At 37.6% G+C, this 22,227-nt stretch overlaps 1 pseudogene; it reads left to right on the plus strand.

Annotated features, from left to right (window-relative positions):
• Positions 1-15,963: 15,963 nt before the first annotated feature.
• LOC149266341 (AP-2 complex subunit sigma pseudogene) lies at positions 15,964-16,759 on the plus strand (annotated as a pseudogene).
• Positions 16,760-22,227: the final 5,468 nt, after the last annotated feature.

Here is a 22,227-nt window from a genome sequence, read left to right on the forward strand (position 1 = left end):
CCTTCCCCGTAAACTTCAATATTTATTTCTTCACTCTTTTCTTTCGCTATTTTGATAGTTTCCTTGAATTTTATATTGATTGTGCATCTTTCGATCCAACAATTTATGTAGGTATTATTTTTTCTACATCATTAATTATTCTAGTCATGGAATGGAAAATTGAAGTACTTAATGCTGAGGTTGTTTTTTTATCGTACCTACTTTTATAACCAACTTTATTTCCATGTCTAAGACTGATACTTGGATTAATTAATGAAAATAATTAGGGGTTAATATACAATGGATAGCTGGTTAGATTTCCATGGAGTGGTTTTTATCCTAACCCATGCTTACTAGTGCCCTAAATGGGTTTTCACTAGCAAGCATGCTGACAATATCATGGATTTAACTTTTCCAAGAGAGCTCCATTGATGACTAAAATGAGGAAATACCATTGTTGTGTCTTTAATTAAACAACACTCGAAGGTCAGATATCTTCCATTACAAAGGGGCCTAACCATGCAATTTATAGCTTTCTCGACTTCCCTTTGTTCTAACTATCATAGAGGAAATCAAGATATCCTATCTTTAATGCTTAGATTTAATATTCCCATCATGCTATGCATTTTGTTGATAATTTTGAGCCTCCTACGAGTGTATTGCATGAAGTTAATTTTGTTCAAGTAAGTAATTGGTGGAGGCATTTTCTTTCTGTTTTATCCCTATCATAATTGTGAGCATTCAAAAATTTAGTTGCATTTTTCATGAAGTGCAGAGGGATGATGACTTCTTTTTCATATACTAGTTTAAATGATGTATCACTGATCAAAATTATGCATACTATTCTGTAATCCCATAGAACTACTAGCACTTTTTCATCCCAATTATTTTAGTCGACTCCAAAAATATTTGTAATTCCTTTATGTAGTGTCATATTGAAGGACTCGACCACACCATTGGCTTGAGGATGGTAGGCTATCTTCCTCCTATTGTTGATCATGATTTTTTGCAATATACATGTATTTTTGCATTGATAAAGCGAGCGCCCCTATCATTGATAAGTGTTAGTGGGAACTCAATTCTTGTGATGATTTTTTCAGAAATAAACTTTGTTGCAATTTCCTTGGTACATGATTCAACTAGTTCTACTTCATCCCATTTAGTGAGATACTTGACTATAATTATAATATAGTTAGCACTTGTTCATTTTTCTCTTATTGGGAATGGGCGAATGAAGTCCATGGCCCAAAATTCAAAGCGCAGTCTTGGGTTAATTGACTTCAAGGGAATACCATCTTTCCATAATGGTTTTCCCATCCTTTGACAAATACCACATTATTTTATCTTTATTTGACAATCTTTCAATAAACTTAGCCACCATTGTAATGCTTGCAAGATATTTCTCATTGTATTATCTATTTTATAATAACTTCCCGCTAATCCCTGGATGCTTCATTGATAATACTCTATTGTTTATTCAAGTACATATCTCCTGAAAATTTCATTGGGCCTTAGCTTACCTTAATTTTCATTCATGAATGGGAATGGTGTGACTTTCATTTCTAACACTTTCTTATTTTATAGGTAGATCCTCAACCTTGATGTAAAAAATCAACTAGCTTTGCTAACTAAATTAGAGTGGATTTGACTCTGAACAACATTTACATTTTGAATATTATCATTGATGCCTATTGGTTCTTTCCCTATCTCGACTTGACTTAAGTGGTCAAGTATAATGTTTTGTTTTCTTGGTTTGAAAACTATGTCGAAATTGAATTATTGAAATAATAAGATCCATTTATAGATTCTCCCTTGCTGTATTGGTTTGTTCATGAAGTAATTCAAGGCTTGATGATTCATGAAGAATGTGAATGGGTTCACTAAAAAATAATGTCTAGATTTTTGTTGAGAAAATATCATAGAAAGTGATTCCCATTTTGTATTTGAATAGTTTTATTATACCTTTTTTAACTTTCAGCTGACATAGGTGTTTGAATAGTCGATTGTGTCATTGTTTAGTTCGGATAGTATCACCCCAACAACTACATTCAATGCATTGACATGGATGTGAAATCCCTTTTCCTAATTGAGAAATTTCGATATTGGTGTCTCTACCAATTTCATTTTTGGTAACTTGATCAGATTCATTACATTCTTTGTTTTAGGTGTACTCAAGATCCTTTCTTAGTAAGTCATCGATTGGGAAAGTTATAATGATGAATGAATTTTCTATATAACCATTGTGTCCTAAGAAAAATATTTGTTTATGTTTACAAGAGGTTTCAAGTTGAGGATGACCTTTTTTTTTCCATACTAACTTTGATTCCATTTTTGCATACAACATGGCCTAACAGTATTCTAACAGGTGTAGTACAGAGGAATCTCTTTATATTGAGAGACATACATGTTTTTCTAAATCACTCAAGCTTTGATATTAGCCATGTGGTATGGTACTTCAAAAGAGTGTAGATAGTCAAGTTATCAAAATAAACTACCATTATCTTGTATAAATATTCTTGAAATTCTTTTACTACAATCCTTAAAACCATTACTGCTACATTTTTCAATCCAAATGACATTAATTTGTATGCAAAGGAACCAAACACTAAGACAAAATTCATCTTTTCCTAATTCTCAACTGCAATTGGAACCTAATTCTAGCCTAAGAACTCATCCGTCAAGGAGTACCATTTGTGGCCTTCCACCTCATTTATGATTTTATTACCAAATAGAGTTAAGAATGGATTTGTTATAGTAAATTTATTAAGGTCTTTGAATTCCTCACAAATTTTAAATTTCTTTATGTCATGCCTTTTGGACTACATGACCATGGGGCTATCCCATTATGCCGTTTTTGTGGGATATATGAATATTGTTGCTAGCATATCATGCATTTATTTTGGCACTATGGACTTATACTTATGAGCCAATTTGTAAGGTTTTTTCTTAGTTAGATTTTTTTAGGTTTTAACCCCATACAGAAATTACCTGCATACGAATTCTAAAACACAGAAAATAAACGATGTGAGAGCATAACACATAAAACACATATACACAGAGATTTCCCCCTGGATCCCAAAACCGGGACTACCAGCTTGATTTTTCATTATATTCCTTTCAATGTTACAATACATATTTATACATGCCAAAGCATCCAATACCATGGACTGAAAACCATCGCGTCCAAAACCATGGACCGAAAACCATTGCGTCCAAAACCATGTGTGAAAACAATGCACAAAACCATAGGTAGGTCCTAGTCGTGGAAAGAATATAACACAACCCAACATTCTCCCACTTGTTGTTTTCTTTCCACAGGGGGCCACAAGAGAGCTTAGTCATTTATCTAGCCCTGCAATGCCCATTGTTTCTCTACACCAAGAGAACTTATTAGAGCTCACAGATTTTTTCAATGCATCTGCAGTATTCTTCAAAGTGTCCACCTTTACCAGCAACACCTTTTTGTCTTCTATCATATCCCTCACAAAGTGATACTGAACATTGATGTGCTTTGTCTTTGAATGGTAAGCAAGGTTCTTTGCCAAGAAAATTGCACTTTGGCTGTCACAATCTATCCTTATAGCTCTCTATACTAACCCCATACTTGAACACAATATCTGCAACCAAACTGCTTCCTTGCTTGCATGAGTGGCTGCCATGTATTTTGCCTCTGTAGTTGATAGTGCCACTACAAATTGTTTCTTACTCATCCAACTGAATGCACCTCCAAATATGTTAAACACATACCCACTTGTAGATCTTCTTTGATCCAAATCTCCAGCCTAGTCTGCATCAACAAAGCCATGAATATCCAACACTCTGTCTAATCCTGGTCTTCCTTGGTAGCACAAACCATAATCACTAGTGCCACGCAAATACCTGAAAACCCGCTTCACTGCTGTCCAGTGCTCCTTCCCTGGTTTTGACATAAACCTGCTCAATACTTCCACTGCATGTGCAATGTATGGTCTAGTACAAACCATTGCATACATCAAACTACCGACTGCACTTGCATATGGAACACGGGACATGTTCTCTTCCTCTTCTTGTGTCTTGGGACACAGTTCGGAAGATAACTTTACACCTACAGGAATAGGAACCTTCACTGGTTTACTTCTTGCATATTAAACCTCTGCAATGTTGTCTCGACATACTTCCTCTGGTTTAACCAGAGCTTCCTCTTTTCCCAATCTCTTTTAATTTCCATGCCCAAAATATAGTTTGCAGCACCAAGATCTTTCATGTCGAATTTGGAGGACAATTGGGTCTTAAAATCTTGGATAATTTCTTTGTCATTTCCAACCAGCAACATATCATCCACATACAAGAATAGATAAATAATACGGTCACCAATTAATTTAAAATACACACAGTGATCTACTTTGCTTCTGGTGAAGCCAAGTCCCCGTATAAATGTATCAAATTTATGATACCACATCCTTGGTGACTGTTTTAACCCATACAGAGACTTCTTTAACTTTCATACCAGTTCTTTCTTACCCTTCACTGCAAAGCCTTCAGGTTGCTTCATGTAGATCTCCTCTTCCAGATCCCCGTGAAGAAATGATGTCTTCACGTCCATCTGTTTTACCTCAAAATCAAAAGCAGCAACAATAGATAAAAGTAATCTAATAGAAGCTACCTTGGCAATAGGAGAAAAAATATCACCAAAATCAATTCCCGGCACCTGGGAATAACCTTTTGCTACCAAATGAGCTTTTTATTTCTCCACCTTTCCTTCTGCATTTGTCTTCTTCTTGAACACCCATTTGCTGCCAATTGGTTTCCTTCCAGTCGGAAACTCCACTAGATCCCATGCCCCATTTTTGTGCAAAGATGCCATTTCATCAACCATGGCCTCTTTCCAGAGTTTTCCATCCTCTGAATCTACTGCTTCCTTCACAACTCTCAGATCATCATCAGTAATAGATAAAGAAAAATTTGAACATAAAGAATATGGACTATACCATTTTGGTTGCCTTCTTTCTCGAATTGATCTTCTCACACTCGGAGTTTGTGGATCTTCATCTTTTGATTCCTCCTCTGCTGTAGAGTCCGATTCTTCCTCTTTAAGCTCAAACTCTATCTTCTCAGGCTCCTTTGGTTGGAATTCATGTTTAATAACATCTTTTGCCTGTCTGAACACCACATCTCGGCTGTACACAACCTTCCTTGTTACTGGGTCCCAAAGCTTATAACCCTTTAAACCATCATTATACCCAATAAAGATGCACTTTTCAAATTTACTATCCAAATTGGTTCTTTTCTCGTTTGGAACATGTACATATACATCACATCTAAATACCCTCAGATGTGAAAGAGAGGGTTTCTTACCAGTCCATACCTCTTGTGGAGTCTTATCCTCCAACACTGATGAAGGTGATTTGTTGACCAGGTAACATGCTGTCTCCACCACCTTTGCCCAGAATTCCTGTCCTAACCCGGCACCACTAAGGATGCTTCTTGCCCTTTCCATCAATGTCTTGTTCATTCTTTCTGCAACTCCATTTTGCTCAGGTGTGTATGGAGTAGTCTTTTTCCGTGCTATACAACACTTCTTACAGAATTCTTCAAATTCCTTACTGCAAAACCCTCCACCATTATATGTCCTCAACACCTTTATCTTCTTCTCTATCTGGTTTTCCACCAGAGCCTTAAATTCTTTAAACCTGTCAAAGACTTCATATTTCTTCTTAAGGAAATATATCCATGTATTCCTTGATAATTCATCTATAAATGATACATAGTACACAGACTTACCCAGTGATGGAACATTCACATGTCCAAACACATCACTGTGCACAAGCTCAAATATCTGTTTCGCCCTCTTACCACCAGAGGGGAAACTCACCCGATTTTGCTTCCGATATACACAATTTTCACAAAAATCAAAATCCAGATAGCTATTACTCATACCTTCTACCATACCTTTACCATGAAGTATTCAAAGGCCCTTCTCTCCAATATGTCCAAGCCTTTGATGCTGCAACATGGTATTATCTCCAGAGACCACTACATTTTCTGCTCCACTTTCAGGAACCATAGAACTGTTGCACCCATCAACAAAAGTGCTACCTTGCAACTTGTACAGAGTTCCAATCCGAACTCCCCGCATCAATACCAGTGCTCCCCAAACCATCTTGTAGGTATCCTTCTCGAACACTGTTCTTACACTTGCATCATCTAGCTTGCTTACAAAAATCATATTTCTGGCTAATGCAGGAATATGTAGAACACTAGAAGTGTTCTAACCCTTCCACCTTGCAACTTCAACTTTAATTTTCCACGACCAATGATTCTATCCTTCCTATCATCCCCTAAGAAGACATCACCACCATCGTATTTATCATTCTCACAGAACCACTCTCTATGGGGAGTGAAGTGAAAGGATGCACTTGAGTCAATCAACCATGCCTCATGATCTACATGTGTACTTGAAGAAGCCAAGTAAACATCCCCACCTTCATCAGAGGTGGTTTTCGCCTCTGTAGAAAGAGAATCATCAAGTCCCTTTCCTTTGTCAGGAGATTTAGATTTACAGTCCCTTTTGTAGTGCCCTTCCTTTCCGCATTTCCAACAAACCACCTTTACAGGTTTTCCTGGAGATTTAGATCTCCCACTCGATGACTTATTTTTGTTTATGTTCTGGGGCTGTCCTCGTACAGACAAGGCATCACCATTCTGGCTCTCCATATTTTTCCATCTCATCTCCTTCATCAGCAAGGATGAGACTATTTCATCAAACTGCAAGGGAGTTGCATTGCTACCTATTGCAATAACTAGACTATCCCACGAATTTGGTAGAGAACACAAAAAATTGATGCACTTATCTTCATATGAATTTTTAATATCAACAGATAATAACTGACTTACCACATTATTAAATGCATTCAGATGATCTATCACTGAGTCTCCATCTTTCATCCTCAGGTTATACAAATTTTTCCGTAGGAATAGTTTATTCACCAGAGACTTAAATTGGTACAAAGTCCCTAACTTCTCCCACAAAGCCTTAGTTGTAGCTTCCCCTGATACATTCAACAATACTAAATCTGAGACACACAATCGTATTGTGCTCTTTGCCTTCTGATCCAACTTCTTCCATTCTTCATCGGACACTCCCGTTGGTTTATCACCCAGATCTACTGCGATCCATTGATCTTTATCCACCAACAGATCCTCCATATTGAGTTTCCACAATTGAAAACTCTGATCATTAAATTTCTTGATCTCTATCTTTCCACTGCTTGCCATCTTCTTTCACCACTAGAATCGATCCTGCAGATCCCCCATTGAACAAGGTCTACCACAGGCCCGAGCGAAACCCATTAGCAATAAAGGCGTCCCCTTGAAGCCAAAACAACTCTAATACCAAATGTAGGTTTTAACCCCGTACAAAAATTACCTGCATACGAATTATAAAACACAAAAAATAAACAATGCGAGAGCGTAACACATAAAACACATATACACAAATATTTTCCCCTGGATCCCAAAATCGGGACTACCAGCTTGATTTTTCATTATATTCCTTTCAATGTTACAATACATATTTATACATTCCGCAGCATCCAATACCACAGACAGAAAACCATCGCGTCCAAAACCATGTGTGAAAAACATGCATAAAACCATAGGTAGGTCTGCTCAACCTAATATAGGGTCCAAAAAACAATTTCACGGGCTGCTGCCCTAGACCCCATAGAAGGGGGCTACCCGCCCCTCGCTAACCCCCCGGACAGGGGGGGCTGCCGCTCCCCCTATGACCCCCCCCCCCCCCCCCCCCCCCCCTGCGCAATCGGCGCAACGAAGGGGGGGTTCCGCCCCCCTTCTAACCCCCCGGTTAACTACATTGGTTAGTTGTGGAAAGAATATAACACAACCCAACAATTTTCTCCTTGGATAAGGTTTATTTTTATCTTACTTTCTTAAACAAATCCCTTTAGATATTTATAGTATCTAGTGAACACATCTCGATATTCTTTGAGTAAGTCAATGAATTTTGTGGTCTACTTTTTGGACTCATAGTTTCCAATTCAGACCATTTTTGTTTGATTGTCACTAAAGATGTTGATTTATTTAATTTTAATTCTGCATCCATCCATTTGGAGGATTTTTCCCCCATTTCAAAAAAAAGGTGTGTTTGACTATATACCTCTGAATTTGACAAAAAGTGGTGTATCTCAAGCAAACAAACATATTTTTAAATGAACAATACCATGTTCAGGTACATATGTACAGGAGCATGAACAATTTCAATAACCACTCACGCAACTAGATTAAAGATGTCAACACCAATATTTTTACATGGTTAAAAACCTCTAAGAAGGAAAGAATCCATAGCCCCAACCAATACGACCACTTGAGGCAATTTTATTAATGAAAAAGAAAATATTTTTACATAAGAAAATTCTCACAATTTATCATCAAGCATGACCCTCCATGCCTTTTAAATAGAGATCATGAACCAATCATGTGTTAAACCACCGATAAATATTCGTTAGTATCAAGAAGAACATGGGTTCTCAGATCACTCTATGTTTAGAACATATCATGACCATTAGATTACAATGCAACTAATGCATACTAAAGAAACAAACTAAGAAACACATTTTTACCTAATAGACACATTAGACCAAGTTGAAATTAACTGCTAAGTGTCTGAATATCATAATAATTATGCACATAGATATATATATTTTTTTGGTTGAATCAAGCACGAAGCCTTGTTATACTAATTTTTTTGAACAATTAGAAGTATATTTAAAAAAAATAATTATTTTCTTATACTATCCTTTGTAATACCTTTAAAATGACTATACTCATGCTCAATTATGATCTTAGAGATCAAACTTCTAACTCTCATAAGTTACCAGTTCCATCTAATTTCTACACTTTTCTTAAACATAGTGCAATGAATGTTAAAGACCTTTTTTTTTATCATTTATAGAAGTAAAACAACCGAGAAATAGATAAAAATTTATATTGGGCACTAATGAAATTTAAGATTTTGAGCATTCAATAACTTCCATACCAATGATTTGATTCTCTAACCATCTTCTTGCATAGATCCAGGATGACCAATTTTTCTTTTTTTGCACTTTATCTAGATTGGCTTTTTTTAGCAAATACTATTATCTTTTAAACGGTGCAAAACTAGAAAATTTTTAATAATACAAAGTTTTCTAAATTATTGAGAATATTGAATGCTAAATAGGAAATTTGTTCCATATTTGATGTCTAGGGTTACATTTTCTTCATTTAAACTTTCCAAAATTGCAAAAAAATGTCTCGAAGTAATAGATTTCACCTTATTTCTTCAATTGTGCTCTAAACTTATTGGAATTCGAAAAAATGTTCAATTAGGTTTCTTCGTGCTTTCTCCTGCTCCTTGTGGACCAAGATTCATCCTAGACCTAACTATTATTATTAAGATCCATTCCATCTTTTAAAATTTGTTAATTATTTTTTTGGGATTTTGGAGTCAAATATTAAGGTAAATTTGAGGTCTAAAATGAACCTCATAATGAAATCCATGTAGATGTGTTGGAACTAAAAAACTGGGTCAATAATATTCATTGAGTTAGATCTACAAAAGTACAATATTACATGTCGGATGCTTATTTGGAAATATTTATCTATAGATAAACCTCACTTTGGTTAAGAGCTTGGTAATATCATCTCTAGATATTACAAATATTATCTAAACATTAAATATAAAATATATTATTTTATCACTACTTTTAATCTTTAGAAAAGTAAATCTCATATCATTCAAGAATGAAAGCGTATTGTTTTGATGCAGACAGTTTCAAAACAGAGAGGGAAGATTGATAGTGCCCTCACCTTTCTGATCCTCTTCGTGTGTAATGTGACTGCCTTACCCCTGATCATGATTTGAGCGAGCAACTTGAGAATCAAGAGAATGAGAACAACTGGATGGAGAAGTGGAATGATCAAGCGAGTCATGGTACAAGGAATCATGGCATGTAGATGATAGGGGATGACAGAGATGCAGATAAGATTCGAGACTTGAGTTATGAATGGTGATGTCCTCTTGAGGAATGGAGGAGTGATTCTTCATTGTAGGCTTGCTGAACAATTATGGAATGTCCTCCATTGAAGCGGGAGACGGATGAGAAGACGAGTTGGGGACTCGATGCACAGATTTATCAGCTTCATGATCACCATAAGGGGAACCCACATCGGGACCAGAAAAGGAGGAGGAAAAGGATCAAATGGGGTAGTGGGCTCCTCTTATGTAGTCTAAGGTGCCTCATGATCCGCAAGGGTTAGGGAGGAAGGGAAATCGGGAGGTTGATCGTATTGGGAAACATGAACCAAGCATTTGAAATCTTGTCTCATGAAATCTGTGTTCAAAAATTGGTTAGGAATTTCGCAACCGAGGTGAAGGAACTGATGAGGACTAGTATTGCAGCAAGGATGCTGCAATTCCTAGGATACCAGCTTTACTTATCAACCCGAGGTTCATACAAACTTGGAGGTGACAGTGTTGTATGCACAAGTAAAAGTGATGGTTTTGTTTGTTGTCACTGTTCAGCTGGCGAGAGACCACTGGGGTTCCAAGCCAGACTTCTATAGAGTCAGAAGAAGCTTGATTCTTTGGAAGAAGGGAAAATCTACTCTAAGAGAGTTACTCTACTACAACGATGGAAAAGGCCAACATGTAATGCTAAACCACACCATACCCTAGTTAACCATTTAAGAAGCTATGCTAAGCAGAATTGCTAAATCAAAAATAAACAAATGCTACTATCTAAGTTGCAGAAGTAAAAATCATAAAACCATACTACTGTGCAAGCAAAGAAACTAAACTAAATTTGTTTTCATTTTTTTGGTTTCTTAGGCAAAATCAAGTATGAAAACTAATTGTTCTGTGGATGTGACAGGTGGATGGAAGGTGTTTGAGGATGGCTAGAAGGTTTATGGAGTGGTTGGATGGTGTGGAGGGGTCTTAGGAGGATTTTTGTGACTTCCTAGAGGTTTTCCATCAATTCAGCCTCAAAACAGGCCGTTTCAGGAAAACCTACAAGATGTACTAGAAACCTACAAGATGATCATGTAGGAATTACAGGAAACCTACAGGATACAACTGAGAGCTGATTGTGAGGTGTTTGAGGTGCTGGGTGTTAGTGTTAGTCTTTCCAGCCTTCCTACAGTGATCAAATATTCTCTTACAAAGTGGTTTCAGAGTGTCAAGGTCAAATTTTGTCATTTCAGTGAGTCTTCAAGTAAAATTTGGTCACTAGGCATTAGGTCTAGGGTTTGCCCAAATGTCAGTCCATGTCATCATTCAGCTGAGCCTATCATCATTCAGAGGGTTTTCATTATCATGTCAGTGTCGAATGAGTCATTTTACACCTTATTCATGCTTCAGTTGTGCCTAGGTAAGGTCATTTCCCTCTCCTAGGGTTTTGAAGGCAATTTCTCTTGGACGGTCAAATCATCGGCAAAACTTGTTTCCAGATGTTCATACACCTTCCCTTATCCTTCATGTACCTTATCAAATGCTTCCCATCACTGAGATCCCCCAAATTCCTCATTTTTGCACAAACCCTAGTTTCTAGCTACAACCTGGCAATTTTCTAGGTTGGATCTGTAATTTGCCCTTTTGGACCCCTTCCCCTCACTCGATCTCAACGATTCCACTTTCCCCTACTTCCTAACATCCCTCCCTACTCCCAAAAATTTCCTCAAGAATTTAGAAGCCCCCTATCCCCTTCATTTCGCTTCATTTCGACAAAATTCCTTGTTTTACACGTCGGGACAAGTTTCACTCAAATGATGTTTCAGAGCAATCAAAGATGAATTTTGGAAAAATGAGAGAGGTTTTTGTCCAGAACATGCCAAATAAGAAACACCTTCTTCACTTTTTTCACAGGTGTCATTGTTTGAGAGAAATGTCAAGAATACCGTTGCCTCAGGAGAATCAAAGACACCTCTGAAGTGACCTTGGGAAAATCAAGTTTTCTCCTAGCTTGGTTGGCCAAATGATTTTCTTGATGGGTAAAATGATAACTAGACACAAAGATATTTCCAATGAGCTATCATGAGCTCAATTTTGGGTTGAGGAAGGCATTCAAAAGTTGACTGCAACAACACTCTTCTTTGAGGCAGCCTCATTTGGCACTTTTTGACCAGTCTTGGGAGATTTGATTTTTGACAGGTCAAATAAACTCCAAATTGAAAAATTCCAGTTGGGTTGGAAAGTATACTCAAATACCTTTCCAATGAGCTATCATGTGCGCAATTCCGACACCAGGAACGCCTCCAAAAGCCTCCTGAAAAAGCGCGACCCGTTGGGTGGTGCGCGACCCGTTGAGAGCTCTTCCGCAGTTCAGAAAAGCAACGTGTGCGACCCGTTGGGAGGGGCGCGACCCGTTGGGGATTTCTCCATAGAAATTTTCCAGTAAGCTGCCAAATGACCCCAAATCTCTTCAAGGTTGCAGGTAGGCCTCTGATCATCAAAGTATTTTGCTTGATAGAGAAAAATGAGCATGAGAAATGTGTTTTAATGCCATCAAGTTGAAATGAGAAGTTCATGTATATTTGCTTTAAATGTCAAAATGCAAGTAGAGATAGGGTTTTGTTTTGCTGCTCTCAAGGTTATCCCTTTCACCCCCTGAGGTTGTTCATGAGGAGGGAAGGCCATCACAATAGCATGATATTCTTGAGACCAGACATGTCAGCTCTCCTCCATTGGTCACTTATCAGAGAGGCCCGAGGGCCTTATTTGCAGCAGCTAGGCGAGTACTATCTCCACAGCAGGTGGAAGGGGTCTCACCTTCATCTTCAGCTCAACGAGTGTTATCTCCACATCAGGTGGAAGGGGCCTCGCTTTCTTCACCAGCACAGGTACCAGAGAGGGGTGTTGGGACTAAAAAATGTCATATTTTCATCCACCTTTTTCCTTACATTTCATCATCCCATTAACATGTTATCATATCACTTTCCTACATACACTTGGGTTTCACCTTCTTATTTTCCATTTTATTCATTTTTGTATTATAAGTGAATTTATGATTAATTATTAGAAAATGTACATATTTTTATATATATCTCAAGAATATGTGAGTTTTGTGAAGTAGGAAATATGTGAAGAATTAATATCTCCTCCACCATATCAAGGAGATAATTATGCAAGCCTTTTTCTACGGAGAAAATCATGGAGGAATATCGAGAAAATCATGGAGGCGTATCGAGAAAATCATGGAGGCATATCCTATCCTAAGGAGAAAATCATGGAAGCATATCTTATCCTAAGGATAAAATCATGAAGACATATCTTATCCAAGATATGAGAGAGATTTGTGGGATCATGTTTGAGAGATTTGTGCGATGATATCTTGTAATAATGGGAAACTAGTTGAGAGTGCTTGAGAAGATATTTGATATGTAATTATGGAAAGGTTATCTTCCTCATGTATATAAGAGAGTGCTCTCTCTTCATTGTGAGGATGAATAATGAATAATAGAGAACAGAGATTAACTTTGATTCTTTCTTGATTTGTAATATAGTTATTGTAATATAGTTTGACATAGTTTTATTGTCATGAGCTCATATCTGTTGTTTGCCATTCACTTCTTCACATGTTGTATTTATTTTCCTTCATGCAATTTCATGCTTTCCTAGTTAGTGTTTCAATGCTTTAATTTGATTTCAGTAATTTAGATTAGATTAGATTAGATTAGTTCCACTTCAGTCCTGCATATACAGTGCATGTGTCTCGTAAGTCTACGGACCTCGGATTGATAAATTAAATAGTTGGGTAGTACTACAACGGAATTAAACGAACATAGTTACACCCAACATTTTGGCGTCGTTGCCGGGGAGGCACGATGGATAGAAGTTTAGTTTGATTTCTTTTATGCAAGTGTGTTTAGACATGTTCCTAACTCCGAGGTGTTAAATGCGGTAAGACGTGGGGAACAGCCTACGCATCGCATTCGAGATACCGTAATGGGCTCGACCTCTTATGGATCAGGGCATGTAGGGTGTGTTTACATTTATGCAAGTGTGAATTTTGATTTCTGCAGGTGTGTTTGATTTTCGCAACTGTGAAGAATGTGTGATGAATTCATGGTTCATGGTTATAATTGAAGCATTCAATTACTCAATTAATGAGCAATCCTTGTAAGAGGTTTTAATTGAGTATTGAATTCAAGATTATTTCTGTGGTCCTTTTGTTTTTAGTGTGCTGATTTTTATTTGTTTTTTTTTTCTTTCAACATGATTTTATAATGAGTGTCAGCTTGGAACTACTCACTCAGATCCTTGCAGAAGTTGGAATCTCCTCTTCCCTGGAAAAGGAGATCTGGACAAAAATTGAAAGTTCAACTACTCCCCAAGAAATAAATGAAGAGTCAACATCTGAAGAATCCTGCGTATCTGATGGCGAACAACCATTCGAACATGAGATCGAGGAAGAAGAGCAGCAGATCGGAGAAGAAGAACAGGAATTACAGCATAATCTGAGTGAGAGTAACTGTGCTTATCAAAGCTTCATCGAACAATGGTTTCAGGTAAGTACTAGATTAGATTCATCTTTTAATTTTTTAGTTAATTTGCAGTTACAACAACCAGACTCATCCACTCTCGAATATTGTCATTTTTCATTTGACAAATTGCTATTGAATCTATTGTTGCTACTGCTACGTGAATGGCTTCATTGGAAGTTTAACTACACGTAACTAATTTGTAAATTCTAATTAGTATAGAGTAGGTAGGCTTTCAGATTTAGATTTTGCTTTCATTCTTAGTTCTGCTTTTACTTAGAATAAGTATGCTCTCCTCCTGCGTCTTTGTACGATCTCGAGGATCAGAAAATAGGTTTCAGTTTTGCTTAGAATAATTATGCTCTCCTCCTGCGTCTTTGTACGATCTTGAGGATCAGAAAATAGGGATGATTAAGGCGACCAATTTCAGGAATAAATAAATGTTTTGCAATATGCTTCATCACCAACATTTTTCGATATGCAAATCTTTGTGTCCATTTGTTAAAAAGAAAATTTAAAACTAACCATTTTTGTTTTTAAAGATAGGATTAATTTCATTTTCTACACTGTTAATAATAAAAATAACAAAAAAATAAAAAATAAAAAATAATAATAATAAAAAAATGAAAAATAAATTTTTTTGTTAATGCATCCCCACTCTTCCTTTGCAGGATTCTCCAATAAACCCACTATTCACTCTAAGCTGTAGCCAAATGATCCGCTCTCCATTGCCAGACACTAACAGAAATTCTGCACCTGTCCCGTCATTCGATGGCAAAGCCAAGTCCAACAGAGCGTTCCGGGCGGCCCCTCTGATCCCATTTTCTCACTTCTGGATGTCTGAAGCAAAATACACCCGCCCCAATCCCAATTTCCGCTGTCCATGGCGTCATGGCAGTCACAAATGTGAACGCTGCCAATTCTGTCAAAAACGCTATCATTAAGGAAATTGGCACTGCTCAAATGGATGTTTAGAGCTAGTCGAAATTCAAATCTTTTGATGTCAATGATCCGCATTTGCTTGAAACAGTCATATTTCCAGCACTTGTATCTGCCTCTGCATATCCTTGTTCATTGGACTCCATCTCATGTTCCTCTGTTTCAGTCTTCCACCTCACAGGTTTTGAAACGCAACCCTTTAAAAACGTCAATTTTAAAAAGCAGTCTGTGTTCAAACCAGGGAAAATCTAGACAAACGAAGACATGGGTTTTTTTCATAATAAAACGAATTATATAACCCAGAAATCGTTTGCTTAAATTCCTCACGGTCTAAGAGGAAATCGTGGTTCTTCAGAGCCCTATTTTGCTAACTGCGTGAATAAAAACGGTTTTGTACATCTGTCTTTTGAAGGCTCTGTCAGGTGGATAGGCTGATTGCCATTTGCTTTATGCATTGTTGCATGTCAAGTATCATATCTTTGCACCTGTGAAAATCCCCCTCAAGTCCTGCATGATCATCGAGCTCTCGAGCTCCTGTCGTTTGGAGCCAAGGAGAGAAGCCCGTGTCGCGACTTCTTGTCCCTGGAACCGGATCCGTTCGTTCTCAGGCACCATGATCCGATTTATATTGCTTCAGAACAGACAAGGAAAGACCCGCCTTGCCAAATTCCACTCGAGGAATCGGAGAAACATAAACTCGAATATGAGGTGCATCGGCTTGTCGTTAACAGAGACCCAAAATTCACGAATTTTGTAGAGTTTCGAACACACAAGGTGATTTACAGGCGATATGCAGGCCTCTTTTTCTCCATGTGTGTGGACATAACTGATAATGAACTGGCTTATTTGGAGAGCATTCATTTATTTGTTGAGATATTGGATCATTTCTTCAGCAACGTATGTGAGCTTGACCTAGTATTCAATTTTCACAAGGTATATTTGATATTGGATGAATTTATCCTTGCAGGGGAGTTGCAAGAAACAAGTAAAAAGGCAATTATTGAAAGAATGACTGAGTTGGAACGACAGGAGTGAGAAGCTTGCATGATCCAAGTGTGACATCTCCTAAGTAGCAGAAAATTACCTCCTGCATTATTTCTTTTTTTTTGCTGTTTCTGCTTGCAGTTTGACAACATTGTCATATTTTTTAAATATTTGATTGTATGACCCCATTATTGTCTGCATTGTTTTTCTCTGTTTAGTGCCTTATTATTTGATTTGATTTAATTAGTTGCATCTTTTCTGAGGTATGCAGGCTTTGATGTTCAACCTGAATTCTATAGTGCTGACAGTAGTTGGGTTCATTTGTTCTCTTCTGGCACATGTAATAGATTTTTTTTCCTGCTCTTTTTCAATTGAAAAAAAAAATAAAAAAAATAAAAAAAATAAAAAGAAAAAATAAAAAATAAATAATAATTGCCCTCATTCATTCATACACTCACTACTTGTTCCCTAACAAATACAATGCTTTTTCAAATGTTTTAAATGAATTTTTCTGCAAGCCACTAAAAACATTTTGAAACAAGTATTGCACAATCAATGAGTACATTGCATGGGGACATGCAATAATTTTAGTTGGGGGGAAATCAAAGTATGTTGGATTTTTTTGTGAATTTATGGGCAAAAGTTAGATATACTAACAAGTGAAATGAGATTGGTGTTATGTGTAGGACAACGAGAAGCTTATGCAGAAAGCTCAACATTACGATGCGACACCTTTTTCATCCACAATTAGAGTTATTTTGGAAAATAATTAAAAAATGGACATTTTGTAAATTCTTGAAATGCGCTAATTTGTTTTTGAGTCACTTCATACAGGAATGATCGATGGAGATGGCACACGAAGATGACAATTTTTATGCAGGAATGGTGCTAAGTTTTTCAGAGTATGCAAAGTGATTTTTCCAAATCACAATGAAACATGCATCATTGGACGCTTGAAGGAACAAATTCTTCACTGCACATATCATGACATTTTCCACTACACACCTTTTGCGTCATGACTACTCACCATCCTTGTGTTGTAGCCCATCTTCCATTTCCTTATCTTTCACAACTTCATGCACGCCTATTTTTCTGAATCGCATACATCCATTTATCCTTTTCAGTTTAGTTTTACCTTTTAGTTTGCCTTTTGAATAAAACTCATTCCCTTTCCATGATCACATTACCTTGATTTCCTAGCCATGCTGATCCACACTGCTTGTCCGTGAGTTCTTTCCATTTATAGTCCTACCAAATCTTTTTGTACAAACTCGCATTGACTGATGTGGGATTCCTTAAGGCCCACCTTTTAACAAGTCTTGCCCCATCGACACCAGCACCTTATCTGGGAAATAGACTAGAGTTCATTTTGAGTACCTAGAGGCTTGCATGCCTTAATGGCAAGCTCTCTCGCTGGCGATCATGGGAATACATCAATGTCCCTTGATCTTCAGATCTTGCAAGTGGCTCGACCTCGACACATCCATTCGCACTTCGCAAGATGTACTCTGGTACCTTGGCACTCATTGACATCAATGGTGAGTTGCCTCGCATTGGTTAACAACATACATCAATGGCCGGTAATCCAATGATTTCTATTCATGCTCGACATCGACACATTCATTCACATGTTTAGAATTGTACCATCGGGTTTGTAGCGGGTGAAGACTATACACTTTTTCATAACTCCCTCAGCAGTTACAGCAATATGCATTCTGATCTATGAGAGTCCCACAGTACCACTTTCAGCTTTTATCTTTTCCATGATTCAGCATCAGCAGTTCAGATTCCTTCATTCTCCAGGATCCAGTTACATTAGTCACATTTTCCATGATTCAGCATCAGCAGTTTAGATTCCATCATTCTCCAGGATCCGGTTACATCAGTCACATTTTCCTGATGCAGCAGCAGCAGCAGCTACATTCCTATTGCATACTTCATCATTCTTGGGTAAGTAGAGGTATGTTGTTTTCTAATCTTTAATCATGCAATTCCTTATATGCTAACTTGAATATTTTGGAAAATTCCCTCACCATGCTACATTTCCTTTCATGCGCCGTGTTAAGTTGCATGTGGACATGCAACAAATTCAGTTGAGGGGGGAGAACTACATTCACTACATATTCACTTCCATGATTCCATTCCTTCACCACTATCACTCCATTTACCATTCACCAACATTTATTTTCCAATGATACTTTGTTGCACTTTGTTTCATACGCAATATTGGCATGCTTCATTAATATTACAAAAGGGCTTTCTTATGCACATTATGATTTCCAGTGAGTGTTTACATTATTGAAGAAAAGAGAACAGAAAATGAAATGAATGTTGTTAACACAAGAACCAACATCCTTTGTATTCATGGTTGTCACACAAGAACCAACCATATTCATGGTTGTCACACAAGAACCAACCATAAGAAAATGTAAATTATTACTCATGTCTTTCACATATCCTGGAAACATTCATTATTAAAAGATATCATCATGTAAAGCCAAAGTTCAAGATGCCAAATGTTCTTAAATGATACCCATGCATGGTTGCATGAGGACATGCAACAAGTTCAGTTGGGGAGGATGTTGGGACTCAAAAATGTCATATTTTCATCCACCCTTTTCCTCACCTTTCATCATCCCATTAACATGTTATCATATCACTTTCCTACATACACTTGGGTTTCACCTTCTTATTTTCCATTTTATTCATTTTTGTATTATAAGTGAATTTATGATTAATTATTAGAAAATGTACATATTTTTATATATATCTCAAGAATATGTGAGTTTTGTGATGTAGGAAATATGTGAAGAATTAATATCTCCTCCACCATATCAAGGAGATAATTATGCAAGCCTTTTTCTACGGAGAAAATCATGGAGGCATATCGAGAAAATCATGGAGGCATATCCTATCCTAAGGAGAAAATCATGGAAGCATATCTTATCCTAAGGAGAAAATCATGAAGACATATCTTATCCAAGATATGAGAGAGATTTGTGGGATCATGTTTGAGAGATTTGTGCGATGATATCTTGTAATAATGGGAAACTAGTTGAGAGTGCTTGAGAAGATATTTGATATGTAATTATGGAAAGGTTATCTTCCTCATGTATATAAGAGAGTGCTCTCTCTTCATTGTGAGGATGAATAATGAATAATAGAGAATGGAGATTAACTTTGATTCTTTCTTGATTTGTAATTTAGTTATTGTAATATAGTTTGACATAGTTTTATTGTCATGAGCTCATATCTGTTGTTTGCCATTCACTTCTTCACATGTTGTATTTATTTTCCTTCATGCAATTTCATGCTTTCCTAGTTAGTGTTTCAATGCTTTAATTTGATTTCAGTAATTTAGATTAGATTAGATTAGATTAGTTCCACTTCAGTCCTGCATATACAGTGCATGTGTCTCGTAAGTCTACGGACCTCGGATTGATAAATTAAATAGTTGGGTAGTACTACAACGGAATTAAACGAACATAGTTACACCCAACAAGGGGCAAGCAGCCCATGATTCATGAGGGTCCATCAGGAGTTCCGGACACCGAGGTGATTGATCTTGAGGCCAGTTCTCCTAGCCGAGAGGCAAAGGAGATCATTCAGCATCTCAGGGCCGAGAATGATGTTTTGTAGAGGAGACTTGAGGGTGCCCAATGGACCATCACCTACCTGAAGCAGTGCAACAAACAACTAGAGGAGGAGAAAGTTCTTGATGAGCTATGGAGGATTCGTAGTGACCGAGTCCTAAACCGAAGGAGGCCCGGTGATCCTTTGCCTGCTGACCGTGAGTCTATGCTTATCCAGGTCAATGCACACTTGGATAGGCTGTTGGCTAAGGCCAATCAAAAGAAAAAGCTGCTGAGAAACATGAAGAATCACTATTGGGCAAGAATGCATGTATGCAAGGCCAAAATGAAAATGTTCCAAAGGAGGTTATCCGAGGCTCTTAAGCGGAGGAAGAAAACCAATCCACTCCGTATCTTGGCTGAGGCATCCCTCAAAAATCATGGCACTCACTAGCATCAGCTACAACACAAATCCCAAAATTTTTTGAGAATTTTGGGTAATTTTGGAATTTTTTGGAAATTTACAGGTTTTGCCTCCTCAACGGGTCTCACCCCCGGTGAGACCCTTTGTCATCGTAGCTCCGTTTTGTAAAAACTAAACATTTCTAGATTTTTCATGCAAATTTACACATGCCTATGGATGGACTTGAGTTTTTATGGGGTTTTGGGCCTCCAGAAGGTCAAAATACATGCAAAATTTGACTTTCTGCCCCTTTTTTGAGTTGCAGAAGCAGTCTTGGGAGAATTGACTTTTGACTAGGCAAATGACCTCCAAATCCAAAAATTCCAGTTGGGTTGGAAAGTAGACTCAGATACCTTTCCAACGAGCTATCCTGCACCCAATTCGGATACCAGGACGGCCTCCAAACAGAGCTCCAAATTGCGCGATCCGTTGAGAAAATGTGCGCGACCCGTTGAGGAAATTGTGCCAGATTTGACCAGTTCAGCCCAGAAAACGCAGTTTGGCTCCAGTTTGACTTTTTGAGGTTGATGGTGGTCCTCTTGGATGTAATTGTGACACTTTTTGGATACTTTTACTCTTGTTTAACTCTTCTAGAAGTTTCTTTCATGTAAAGGGTAAAAATTGAATGTATGAACTGGTTTCCAAGTTTATAGAGGCAAGTTGTTTTGACTGCCTATTTTGTAGTGCTTAGTTTAGAAGTGGTTCAAACAGCTCCTAGGATAGTGAGCTCAACCCATGGAGGCAGGGAAAGAGGTTATATCATCTATATTATGTACTTTCTTGCTCATTTTTCATGGTTGGACTCTTGAGGGAGAAGCTATCATTGTATTATCACTTGTATATCTGCAATTTTTGGCTAAGGAAGACCAGGGTTTTGCAGTCCTCTTTGGGATTCTTGTGGACTCATGTGTTGATGGTTTGTTTCTCAATGTTCTTGTAAGCTTTGTTATGTGATTCATTTCCTTTCTTTACTGCTGCACATTAAACAAATGAAGTGATAAAGTCAGAATTCATGCTTGCCATGCTCTACTTTTAAATTTGTTTAATTTCTATTTTTTCTACTGTCTAAAGAGAATTCAAATTCATTGTTTGCTCTCTTTAGCCTTCTTATCTTTCCTTCCTAATCATCCACTTCAGCTAAAGACATCAATACAGGCTCCTACCTCGCCCCAAAGACCCCCCTGCAGAAACTGTGTCCAATCCCCGCACCCTAAATTGCAGCTCCTCAATTTGCCACCAAAAACTCCAAAAACCCCCAAATCAACCTTCAAATCAGTTTGCTAGCCTAATATCAGTGTTACCGTTTGGTCATCTCATCAATTGAAGATCTACCGAGATTGACCGGAGAGAGCCTTCTCCTGCCCCGTAGGGCTAGCTACGAGGCTGAATGGTTTGATGTAGCTTTGAGATTTGCCTTTTCAGCCTGAGGTGAAATTTCAAGTGCTAACATACTGGCGACCATACTGGGGAGAACAAACTTGTTTGTGGATTGATGTGTTTGTTTCATAAGTCTTAGACGGAGCCTGAAGTTATGCCAGGTAGCCTTCGAAACGCTTTTGCTTTGCATAAGCGGAAGTAGATAAACGCTGCTTCAGTCAATCTCCGTGAGCTTGTGAATACAACACTTCATTTGCATTTTACCCCAGTACATGTATCAAGTTTAGATCTGATTGTTGATGGTGGACAACGATCAGACACTTGAAAGGCTGAAATCATTCACTTGGCGACTCTAAATCAGTTTTGAGATCAGATCCAAAGACTCCACTGGAGGAT

This window comes from Pinus tabuliformis, chromosome 6 (genome assembly GCF_031772625.1).
Source record: "Pinus tabuliformis cultivar Carrire ecotype Pingquan chromosome 6, CPIR1, whole genome shotgun sequence".
Classification (NCBI taxonomy): domain Eukaryota; kingdom Viridiplantae; phylum Streptophyta; class Pinopsida; order Pinales; family Pinaceae; genus Pinus; species Pinus tabuliformis.